The sequence below is a fragment of the Podarcis tiliguerta genome (genome assembly GCF_965153285.1).
Source record: "Podarcis tiliguerta genome assembly, chromosome: 8".
Taxonomy (NCBI): domain Eukaryota; kingdom Metazoa; phylum Chordata; class Lepidosauria; order Squamata; family Lacertidae; genus Podarcis; species Podarcis tiliguerta.
This window is the reverse complement of record NC_139541.1, coordinates 70837289-70847694: the sequence shown is the minus strand read 5'-3', so window position 1 is coordinate 70847694 and position 10406 is coordinate 70837289. Positions and strand designations below refer to the sequence as shown.

At 47.0% G+C, this 10406-nt stretch overlaps 2 long non-coding RNA genes across 4 annotated transcripts; both read right to left on the bottom strand.

Moving 5' to 3' along the window:
- Positions 1-1213: 1213 nt before the first annotated feature.
- On the bottom strand, positions 1214-4437 carry LOC310684827. 3 transcript variants are annotated; one of them, XR_014514835.1, is made up of 4 exons: positions 4263-4437; positions 3451-3483; positions 3141-3173; positions 1214-1495 (listed from the first exon to the last, which is right to left on the bottom strand). It is a non-coding gene; the product is annotated as an uncharacterized lncRNA (long non-coding RNA). The 3 variants fall into 3 exon arrangements; XR_014514836.1 differs by lacking the exon at positions 4263-4437 and adding an exon at positions 3856-3917; XR_014514837.1 differs by lacking the exon at positions 4263-4437 and having other exon boundaries at positions 3451-3619.
- Positions 4438-5514: 1077 nt separating this feature from the next.
- On the bottom strand, positions 5515-9892 carry LOC310684841. The gene is made up of 4 exons (XR_014514858.1): positions 9852-9892; positions 8729-8785; positions 7597-7632; positions 5515-5745 (listed from the first exon to the last, which is right to left on the bottom strand). It is a non-coding gene; the product is annotated as an uncharacterized lncRNA (long non-coding RNA).
- Positions 9893-10406: the final 514 nt, after the last annotated feature.

Here is a 10406-nt window from a genome sequence, read left to right as displayed (position 1 = left end):
CCAGACATCTGGTCAGTGTGTCTGGGGCCGAGTCAGGATGGCCATCCATCAACAGATAGAGTTGGGTGTCATCGCCTACTGATGGCAACCCAGCCCAAAACTCCGAACAAGCTGGGCGAGGGGGCGCATAAAGATGTTAAAAAGCATTGGGGAGAGTATCGCACCCTGAGGCACTCTACACACCAAGGAGTGGCGCAATGACAATTCCCCCCCAAGCGCCACCCTCTGTCCCCGACCAGAGAGAAACAAGCGCAGCCATTGAAGGACTGTGCCCTGGATCCCCACGTCGGCAAGGCGGTGATCCAGGAGTTCGTGATCGACCATGTTGAAGGCTGCTGACAGGTCTAAAAGAATAAACAGCCCTGACCCACCTTGATCCAGCTGCCTGCGGAGATCATCTGTTAGGGCAACCAGAGCCGTCTCGGTCCCATGACCAGCGCGGAAGCCGGACTGGAATGGATCCAGAGCCAATAATTTGCTTGCACTCAGCAGGCGTCCCAAGACAACTCTTTTGGTCACTTGTGTCTCCTGACACTGTCTGTGCCGGTGATGTTATAATTTTTCTAATAATTCTGTAAGTTTTGTATTTTTGTGCCTCAATTTGATCCTTGTACATGGTTTTGTACATATTGTGGCATTTTATCCTTTGTGACTTGCAGTTGCTTTTATTGATCATGGTTTATTAATTATTTATTGTAATGGTTAAGAGTGAATTTATTCTTAATTATTATTTGCTGATGTTTTGAGAGTTAATTTTATTGTGTACTATTATATTCTAATAGATATTGCTTTTATTGTGTACTATTATATTCTAATAGATATTACTGGATATTACTTTCTTTGGTATAAATCATTCCATTTTAAAGTTATATTTTATTATGACTTTCTGCATCGGATCAGATTATTTAAAGGTGCATGTTCTTCGTTGTTTATTTTGTTGCTGTAAACCGCCTTGGGCATAGTAATATAAAAAAGTGGTACTGTATACAAATTAAAAGTGAAAAGAGAAGAAATGGTAAGTACATTACTGCCTCCTGCCTACTGGTGGCTCTACAGCTCAGCAGAAGAGGAGTGAGCAGCTATCTTTTCTAGCAATGGTGCAGCTGTAGCAGAGAGAATAAGACAACCTTTCATGGAAATCGAGATTTAGGAGTACAATCAAGGCTCATATCAGCACCGTCTACTCAATAAAACAAATTAAGAACCATGTCTGTGCAATTGGGGTTTCAGTTTTATTTGCGTGAAATATTTTCCAGGGCCAAAGGACAACGGAATAGCTGATTAAAGACACCAAAGGAAAATCATCCTTAGCCCATGATTTTTTTAGGTCAAATGTTCTGTTTTCTTTGATGGAACGGACTCTGTTAATTTTGCAGACACGTACGTAGGTTTCTTGTCTTTCTGGATGAAAAGAGAAAGGCGTGCCAGTTGGTGTCCCAATTAGCTCCTTCGGTTTCTGAACTGTTAGCTCTTGCTCTGGGCTATTTCTGGCATCCTGGAAAAAGACAAGAGAGGAAGAAGTCATAAAAAAATATGACTGCAAAAAACGTAGACCTGGAGCAGGGGTGTGGTGCCATAACTTGACATAACTTGATGTTGATCCATGACATAACTTGATGTTGTGAAGTCGTGATGTCACAACATCACATTAATCAGCAAGCTACAGAGGTGCTTCTGAGGCCTGGCTTCTGAGATAACGTCCGAGGCCTCACGGGGCCTTGGCGATCATGTCCAAGACCTCCAATGTGACTTTGGTTTGTACCGGAAGTTGTGTCAGAAGCCTGGCAGGGCCTCCGACGTTGCCTTGGAAGTCAGGTTGGGCTTCCAGTGTGACTTTCAGTAGAAACCGGAAGTTACGTCGGAATCTGCGCTGTCGGAACCCACAGCCAAGTCCCCCCACTAGTTGGCAGCTATGACCTGGAGTGAACAGATCATGAGGTCAAATCTCATCCTCCAAGAGAGAGCTTTTGTGGCCCTTCAGGTGTCATCTTACAGGCAAATGAATGCACAGAAGCAGTACTGCATCTCCACTCCAGACTGTTCAGGGCTGTCAATGCAGGAGGGCCACAGCTCAGTGGTAGAACACATGCCTTGAATGCAAAAGGTCCCAGCTGGAAGATAACCCCATCTGAAATCCTGGAAAGCTGCCGTCAATTGGTTAATAATAATAATAAAAATACCTCACCCATCTGGCTGGGTTCCCCCAGCCATTCTGGTCATCTTCCATCAAGATATAAAAACATAATAAAATGTCAAAAATTAAAAAAAACTTCCTGATACAGGACTGCCTTCACATGTCTCCTAAAAGTTGTGTAGTTCTTTATCTCCTCGACAACTGATGGGACGGTGTCCCACAGGGAAGGTGCCACTGCTGAGAAGGCCCTCTGCCTTCTCAAATGATACTGAGAACTACATAGACCAATGACCTGAGTCAGTATAAGGTAGCTTCCTATGTTCCACTCAATGGAGCTTACTCCTGAGTAGATATGTATAGGAGTGCAATGTTAGTTTTTAAAACCTTGGCCATAAAATAAATTTAAAAATTATAAATGAGTAGGCATGAAATGTATCAAAATCAGCAGTTTTAAAAGAACAAACCTAATTACCGTATTTTTCGCCCCATAGGACACACTTTCCCCCCTCCAATAATGAAGGGGAAATGTGTGTGCGTCCTATGGGGCGAATGCAGGCTTTTGCTGAAGCCTGGAGAGTGAGAGGGGTTGGTGCACACCGACCACTCTCGCTCTCCAGGCTTCAGGAAGCTATCCGCAAGCCTTGGGAGCCCTATACTACTGTATTTTTCACCCTATAGGGCGCACTGGCCCATAGGGCGCACCTAGTTTGGGGGGGTATTTTTTTTTCTTTATTTCCTCCCCCCCAAAAAAGACCCTAGGTGTGCCCTATGGGCCGGTGCGCCCTATAGGGCGAAAAATACGGTAGTTGCTCATTTCTTACTGAGCAAATTTTCACTGGAAGTTTTTAAACAGAGGGTGGAGGGCCATCCAACTGGGCTTATTTAACTGTACTTCCTGATTTTCAGGGCATTGGACCAGGTGGCCCTTGGGTCCCCTTTGAATTCTATGATACATCACAAGGAGAAAGGAAGAGGCAATGCCATTATAGGCATATTTGATACTCACATGACTTTACTGCTGCTGTGGCTTTTTCCACTTCTGCAATGCAAAGTCAGAAATTCAACCAACTGAAAGAATATGCCCCAGAATAGACATAGGGGTTCCAGCCACATAGATCAGCTACATCTGAGCAGCTCTATGCACCAAAGGGGCGGGGCCAGTGGAAAGGTGTGGCGTTGGGGCGGGGCCAGTGGCACAAGCTTTGCTCCCTGGCATTGCTCAGGGCAATCCTGCACAAAACATGTGAAAAGGCCTAAGCAGGTCCCCTGGAGCACTTCTGGAAGAACTGATGCTAATCCCCATGATATGTACTCACCCTTCTCCCTTGTTGTCTATTGCCACCGGCACCCTAAAAAGAAGAAAATAAGCCATAATTATTTCCAGGCTTGCAAGAAGAATGGAAACATTGGCTTTGGTCCTGACAAGTAAGGAAGGTGCTGAACCTCAGGCCTGGAGGCCAAATGTGCCCCCCCCCCCCGGCAGAGGAAGAGGGGGGCAGGGGAGCGGCCGCCCCCCCCCATGCTGGGTGCCATGCCCCCACAGACGGCACGCCACACCCCTGCAGGTGGCGCACCATGCCTCCGGGACGCACGCCAGCCATGCCCCCGCCTGCTTTCCACCCCGAGTGCCAGAGCCTGAAGCTCTGCCACTTCCCCCCACCTATCTCTCTGTCCTTCCAAATTCTCCCCAGACCACACCCCTCACTGCCTCTAATTTGCACCTCAAATTTTTTTGCCTGGCTGCCACATGTCCTTTAACTCTGGTGACGCATTTTGTATGACCACAAGCATATTTCACGGAACAATAAACAAGCAATAAACAGCTACCCTTCAAAATCCGCACTTCTCTGAATTATGCGATGCAATTCTTCTACCAAGGAATGTGCTTGTTTGCTTTGTAAAAAGGGCAAATGAAATGAACACACACACATGTGCATATTTGAGCAACTAATGTACACAAAGGCATATTGGGGAAAACTGCATGCAAAGGAAGTGTGTATATTCCATTAATTTATCCAAGTAGTTTCTTGGAGAAATGCATATGGACGTGTGTATGAATCTCCACTCCATCTCAAATCCATTACGATGGGCCTGAAAGTAAGGGAGGTGACTCTTGAGAGTGTCTTACCCTTCCTCCTGCCTTTTTATTCCTGTTTGCTCCAGCCTGCAATGAAAAGAGATAGGGAACATATTAGACAGGAGTGTTTTCTTCCTCTCGAGACCAATCATGCCAATAGAATGGGAGCAGATGGGACACCAAAGAAATATAAGGGATAGAAAATACGGCCCTTTGCTTGTTCAGAAGCCCCCGGGGTGCATGCCAGCCACACCCGTGCCTGCTCTCCACCCCGGGTGCTGGAGCATGAAGCTCCACCACTGCCCCTCCACACCTCTCTATCTGTCCTTCCAAATTCTCCCCAGGCCACACCCCTCTAATTTGCACCCATTTTTTTTTGCCTGGCTGCCATGTGTCCTTTAACTCTGGTGATGTATTTTGTATGCCTGGATGAAGGACAGGGAGGAGTATATGCATGCAGAAACCAGCTTCCTACACAAAGCTGAAATTAACATTGCTTGCTCTGCCCACCTTTATCTCTGGCACTGTGCACCACTGCATGTGGCCCCTGGAAAGTTGCCTAGGACTGAAAAGGTTTTCCCATCCTTGAACTAAGAAAAGTGAGGCTGGTCAGCATGCTTTCTCCTTTCCTGTGCTCTTCTGCAAGCCAACATGATCTGCAATTTGCCATGGGCAACTCTGTCCACTTCAGTTCCTCATTTTTTGCATAGGAAGTTCAATTTTCCATATGTCCACATCGGTTTGCAACTACTACTATTGAAAGTGCTCATGAAAATGCACCACCAGCAATTTGCAGCTAATTTCTCCTAATATACATTGTTTTCATATGCAATTTCCTCAGTTCGCATTTTTGGAAACCAATTTTCTCCAATTTTGTATGCAGCTTTCAGTAGTAGTTGCATTCTTAGGCACACTTCCACCATGCATGCTGGAGAACTGCATTGCAAAATGTGACGTCCACATTTTGGGGGATGGCTGTGTTTTGGTTTGCGTCTTGCTTCAGAAAGTGTGAGCTGGGGAGGCTGGCCTTAAAATGAGAAAGGAATCAGATTTCTCACCTCCTCTATCCCTACCTGCAATAGCCAGGCTGCACCTTGTCTCATTTAAGGGTCTCCGTTGTGGAAGGGAGAGGGAGAAATTCATTTGGTTCACATTTTCAGGCAAACCTATCTAATTCAAATTTCACGGAACAATAAACAAGCAATAAACAGCTACCCTTCAAAATCTGCACTTCTCTGAATTATGCGATGCAATTCTTCTACCAAGGAATGTGCTTGTTTGCTTTGTAATGAACACACACACACATGTGCATATTAGAGCAACTAATGTACACAAAGGCATATTGGGGGGAAACTGCATGCAAAGGAAGTGTGTATATTCCATTAATTTCTCCAAGTAGTTTCTTGGAGAAATGCATATGGACGTGTGCATGAATCTCCACTCCATCTCAAATCCATTATGATGGGCCTGAAAGTAAGGGAGATGACTCTTGAGAGTGTCTTACATTTCTTGCCTCTTGTTTCTCTGCTGTAGCCTGCAATGAAAAGAGACAAGGAACATATTAGCCAGGAGTGTTTTCTTCCTCTCGAGATCAATCATGCCAATAGAATGGGGGCAGATGGGGCACCAATGGAATATAAGGGACAGAAAATATGGCCCTTTGCTTGTTCAGAAGGTACATCTATATCGTGAGCCATTTGGATAGTAATGAAAGGGCCAACCTCAAAACTGGAATGGAGAATCAGGAGAGCTGGGAATCCAATGAAATACATGAAATATCAATAAAGGATCAGAGCTGACCATGCCACCAAGCTGAAGTGCTTGCTTCAGCTGTCAAATTCTGGTTGCCTCTAGAGGGCAAACAATTATTGGATCCAAGGGTGGTGACTTCAGTCTTCCTACACTATTCAGCATGAGCAACTTGGGGAAAGGTGGGGTGTAAATGTTAGGCGTGTGCGCTAGCTAGAAGAGGCAACTTGTATCTGTGGATTTTGGGAAGAAGCCTGATGTGTTTCAGAGCCTCTCTGTGTCTTTCCTATATGATTAGACTCTCAATAATGAAATAAGGTTTGTTAAAAACAAGTCTGTTTTCTCCTCATTCACTATAATGGGGGATCTAATAATAGCTTATTTTTAATTTTCACATATGTGGATGAAATTTGCCGGCATCTAGTGTAGATTAAGTTAGCCGACCTGTACACAGATACATCCAATGGTTTTCCCTGCAGGTCATCTTTAAAGTTTGATTTAAAAACAAAGGCAAAACAAAACATTTTCATTTTCTTCCAAAACTGAATGCAGTTTGCTGGCGTGCCCACTTCTTTTGGAGAATGATAGCTGCAGTGATTCTCACAGAATTAAAATCATTACTATTTTGGATTGGGTACAACAGGAACAATAGGGGAAGGGGTGGTCGTGGGAAAAGGAGCATGGTTACCCAAGAAATACCGAGGGTGGGGAGGAACAGCAGAGCCGAAAAGAGTATACTTAAGGTGCTACAGACATAGACGTACCGTATTTGGGGAAGGGGAAATGTGTGTGCGTCCTATGGAGTGAATGCAGGCTCCTTGGTGCGCACCAACCCCTCTCACTCTCCAGGCTTCAGGCAGCTATTGGCAAGCCTTCGGAGCACAGCAGGAGTTCCCCCCGCACTCCGAAGGCTTGCAGATAGCAGCCTGAAGCCTGAAGTCCAGGGAGCACAGTGCCAACTCCTGCTGCACTCCCCGGGCTTCAGGCAGCTATCTGCAAGCCTTCGGAGCGTGCCCCCAGCCCCGCAAGCTCTGGCGCAACCTTGCCGCCAATCCCGGACCTGTTCTGGGGGCCGGGATCAGGGGAAGCTCGGGCTTCTCCCGCCCCATCCCCGCGGCTAAAAACAAAGCCAAGACAGTGAGCGGGATCCATCCCGCTCCCTGTTTTGGCTTCTGCCAAAGCCGTGCGCAGCCTCTCCCAGCTGGAGAGGTTGCGCGCAGCTAAAAAGGAAGCCAAGACAGCCAGCGGGATGGATCCCGCTCGCTGTCTTGGCTTCTTTGCCCTTTGGGGAGGGGGGGAAAATATTTTTCCCCCTTTATTCCCCCCCCCTAAAAACTAGGTGCGCCCTATAGTCCGGTGCGCCCTATGGAGCAAAAAATACGGTAAGTAGTTTGTAGGCTAACAGGCCCCAAACTGTCATTACTGTCTGTAAGGAATCATAGAATCATGGATTCATAGAAGCCCAACCCTGTGCAATGCAGAAATCTCAACTGAAGGGCATGTTTTGCAATGATGCAACATGCCTCACCATACAGGTGTCAGTTACATTTTAGGATTAATTCTGACTGCCCCTCCACCCACCACCCAAAAAATGGGGGGGGGGGGGAATGGGAGAAGGTAATGGAAAATGTCTTACTGCACCGCCGCCATTTCCAAACATCGACATTAGATTCTGCAAAAGGAAGAAAAGGCATTAATCTTTCTCTGGCTGATGGACATATAACACCCCACGCTGTAAATCAGGCACGTCCAACTCCCAAGAGACACTGATCTACTCCAGCTATTAAAACACTAGCAGTGATCTATCCATTGAATTGACCAGAGTTGTTGAGCTTTTTGGAGCGAGGATGACAGGTAGATCGCTATCGACCAGTTGGACATGCCTGCTGTAAATGTATCTATCTATCTATCTCCAGGGACGTGGGTGGCGCTGTGGGAAAAAGCCTCAGCACCTAGGGCTTGCCGATCGAAAGGTCGGTGGTTCGAATCCCCGCGGCGGGGTGCGCTCCCGTTGTTCGGTCCCAGCGCCTGCCACCTAGCAGTTCGAAAGCACTCTCGGGTGCAAGTAGATAAATAGGGACCGCTTACTAGCGGGAAGGTAAACGGCGTTTCCGTGTGCGGCTCTGGCTCGCCAGAACAGCGATGTCACGCTGGCCACGTGACCCGGAAGTGTCTTCGGACAGCGCTGGCCCCCGGCCTCTTGAGTGAGATGGGCGCACAACCCTAGAGTCTGTCAAGACTGGCCCGTACGGACAGGGGTACCTTTACCTTTTACTTATCTATCTCCAGTTTTCTGCATTCTCAGGACTAGACACATAGCCTGAAGGGGCATAAGCCAGCTTCCTATACAGGAGACCCCCCATTTCTGCAGGGGCTATGCTCTGGACCCCCTAACACATACACAAAATAGAGTAAAATGGGAAGTCGCTTAGCTGATGGCCGGAGAAGAACCTTGCGTTCAACTTTTCAGGATTTGTTGTCGTTGTTTTGTTAATTTATTCAGTTTGTTAGTCACCTAATACATTTATACAACCTAAGTGCCTTCTGAAACTTACTTACAAATGTTCACTCCTGAGGCCATTTCATGTTTTCCTATAGGTGTGCCAGCCAGGATAGAGAAGTTTGTTGTGCACATTGTATACTCATTAACAGAGCACAAAGTAACTGGGGGGAGATATTGGGAGGAGCCAACATTATTACTTAGGAAGGGCATTCATTCTGCGATAAAACTATTGTCTTCATAGTCCATGTAATGGAAGGCATCTTACCGATAGCGCAGCTCCTCCTCCTCCTCCTCCTCCTCCTCCAAGCAAAGCCATTAGGCCCTAAAGAAAAGGAAAATACAGAATTCTTCTCTAACACTGATTTTGGTGCCTTCATCTTGGGCATATCCTATATGATTTTATATTTTGTCAGAGGTGCTGACTTGTGCCCCAGATTGTGGGTGTCCAGTGGCGCATGCATGTGCAATGTGACATCCTGACATCGCTCACACATCACATGCGCATTACACTGGGCTCCATGCTCAGCCTACACCAGCCACCACCCGCTGCCTCGTGTCCACTGGTCCTCTGTTGCCACTGTAGTGACTGAACCTCTGCATCTGCCATGGGGCCCCCATTGGGGCCTACTGTGGCCACAGGTGTGTTTCCAGGGCTGTGTCTGTGGTGGGCCTCAGTGGAGGCCTTGTAGTGGTGGCCTTGGCCTGGTCACTGTGTTGGTGGGGATCGGGTGGGTGGCCAGCTCCCCTCTTCATTGCAGGGGCTTGGCCTGCTACAAATATTGAGGGGGCTCAGGCACTCAGGGCTCCATAGAGATAGTGCCTATGTAGATTATTGGGGGTGCCAAAGACCCACCACAGACACCTGGAGTTAGCGCCAATGTATTTTGTTGTCAGGCAAAGAAATCTGCTCTCTGCCCCATAATGGAGTTGCATTTGCATCAGTAACTGCTGTTGTGTTGTCAGACCTTGTAGGGTCAGATCCAGGTTTCCGTGGCCCCTTAGGCAATAGGGTTTCAGTGGGTCCCTTGCCTCACCCCTTCTTATGCAAACCACACCCCTCATAGTTGGCTCTCTCTTTGCATCCCATGCTAGTCTTTGTGTCTATTTCTTTTTTGCAGAAGGAATTTGTGTAGGCTTTTTACTTTGCAGTGACTTGGTTAGAAGGCATTCCTTCCTGGAGGACGTTTGAGAAACTCAGTAGCACTGAACAAGTAAATGTCTACTCAGAAGTAAGCTATATTGAATTCAGTGGGGCTTACTCCCAGTTGAATGGGGTTAGGGTTGCAGCCTTAGAATGCGCTTGGGGAGAAGCAACAAGTATCTGAATAATGATGTCTGAACAAATGTTTAATAAGAACTCCTGGCTCCATAACCAGTTATTCCCTTACCGAGCCGCCACCTTCCTTTTCATCACCTGAAGGCATCATGCCCTACAACAGGGAGAAAAACATAATCTTCTGTAATGCACATGTCCACATCTCCTTCTTGGGTGTGCACTGTGTGATTTGGTTCATTATTGGGTGAAGAAACCTTCTACAGTTGACCCTAGCTGATGGCCACGGTATGTTGTCCCGTCTAAAGTGGACTGCTGCCAGTGGTGGCTCCTGAAAGGACTTACGGACGTATGACACCCTCCCTGTTTCCTTCTCACACCATGTTTCTTGCACACATATAAACAAGGGGGGAATAGGATCTGTGCTGCTGGCCCTGCCCTAAACAATGCACACTGCATTGGCTCAACCAATTCATGTACAATGGTACCTTGGTTCTTGAACGGCTTGGCTCCTGAACAAATCGGCTCCTGAGCGCCGCAAATCCGGAACTGAGGGTTATGGCTTGCAAACGCTTTTTTGGAAGCTGAATGTCCTATGTGGCTTCTGTGGCTTCCGATACAGTGCATGAATCTCCTGCAGCCAATTGGAAGCCACACCTTGGTTTTCAAA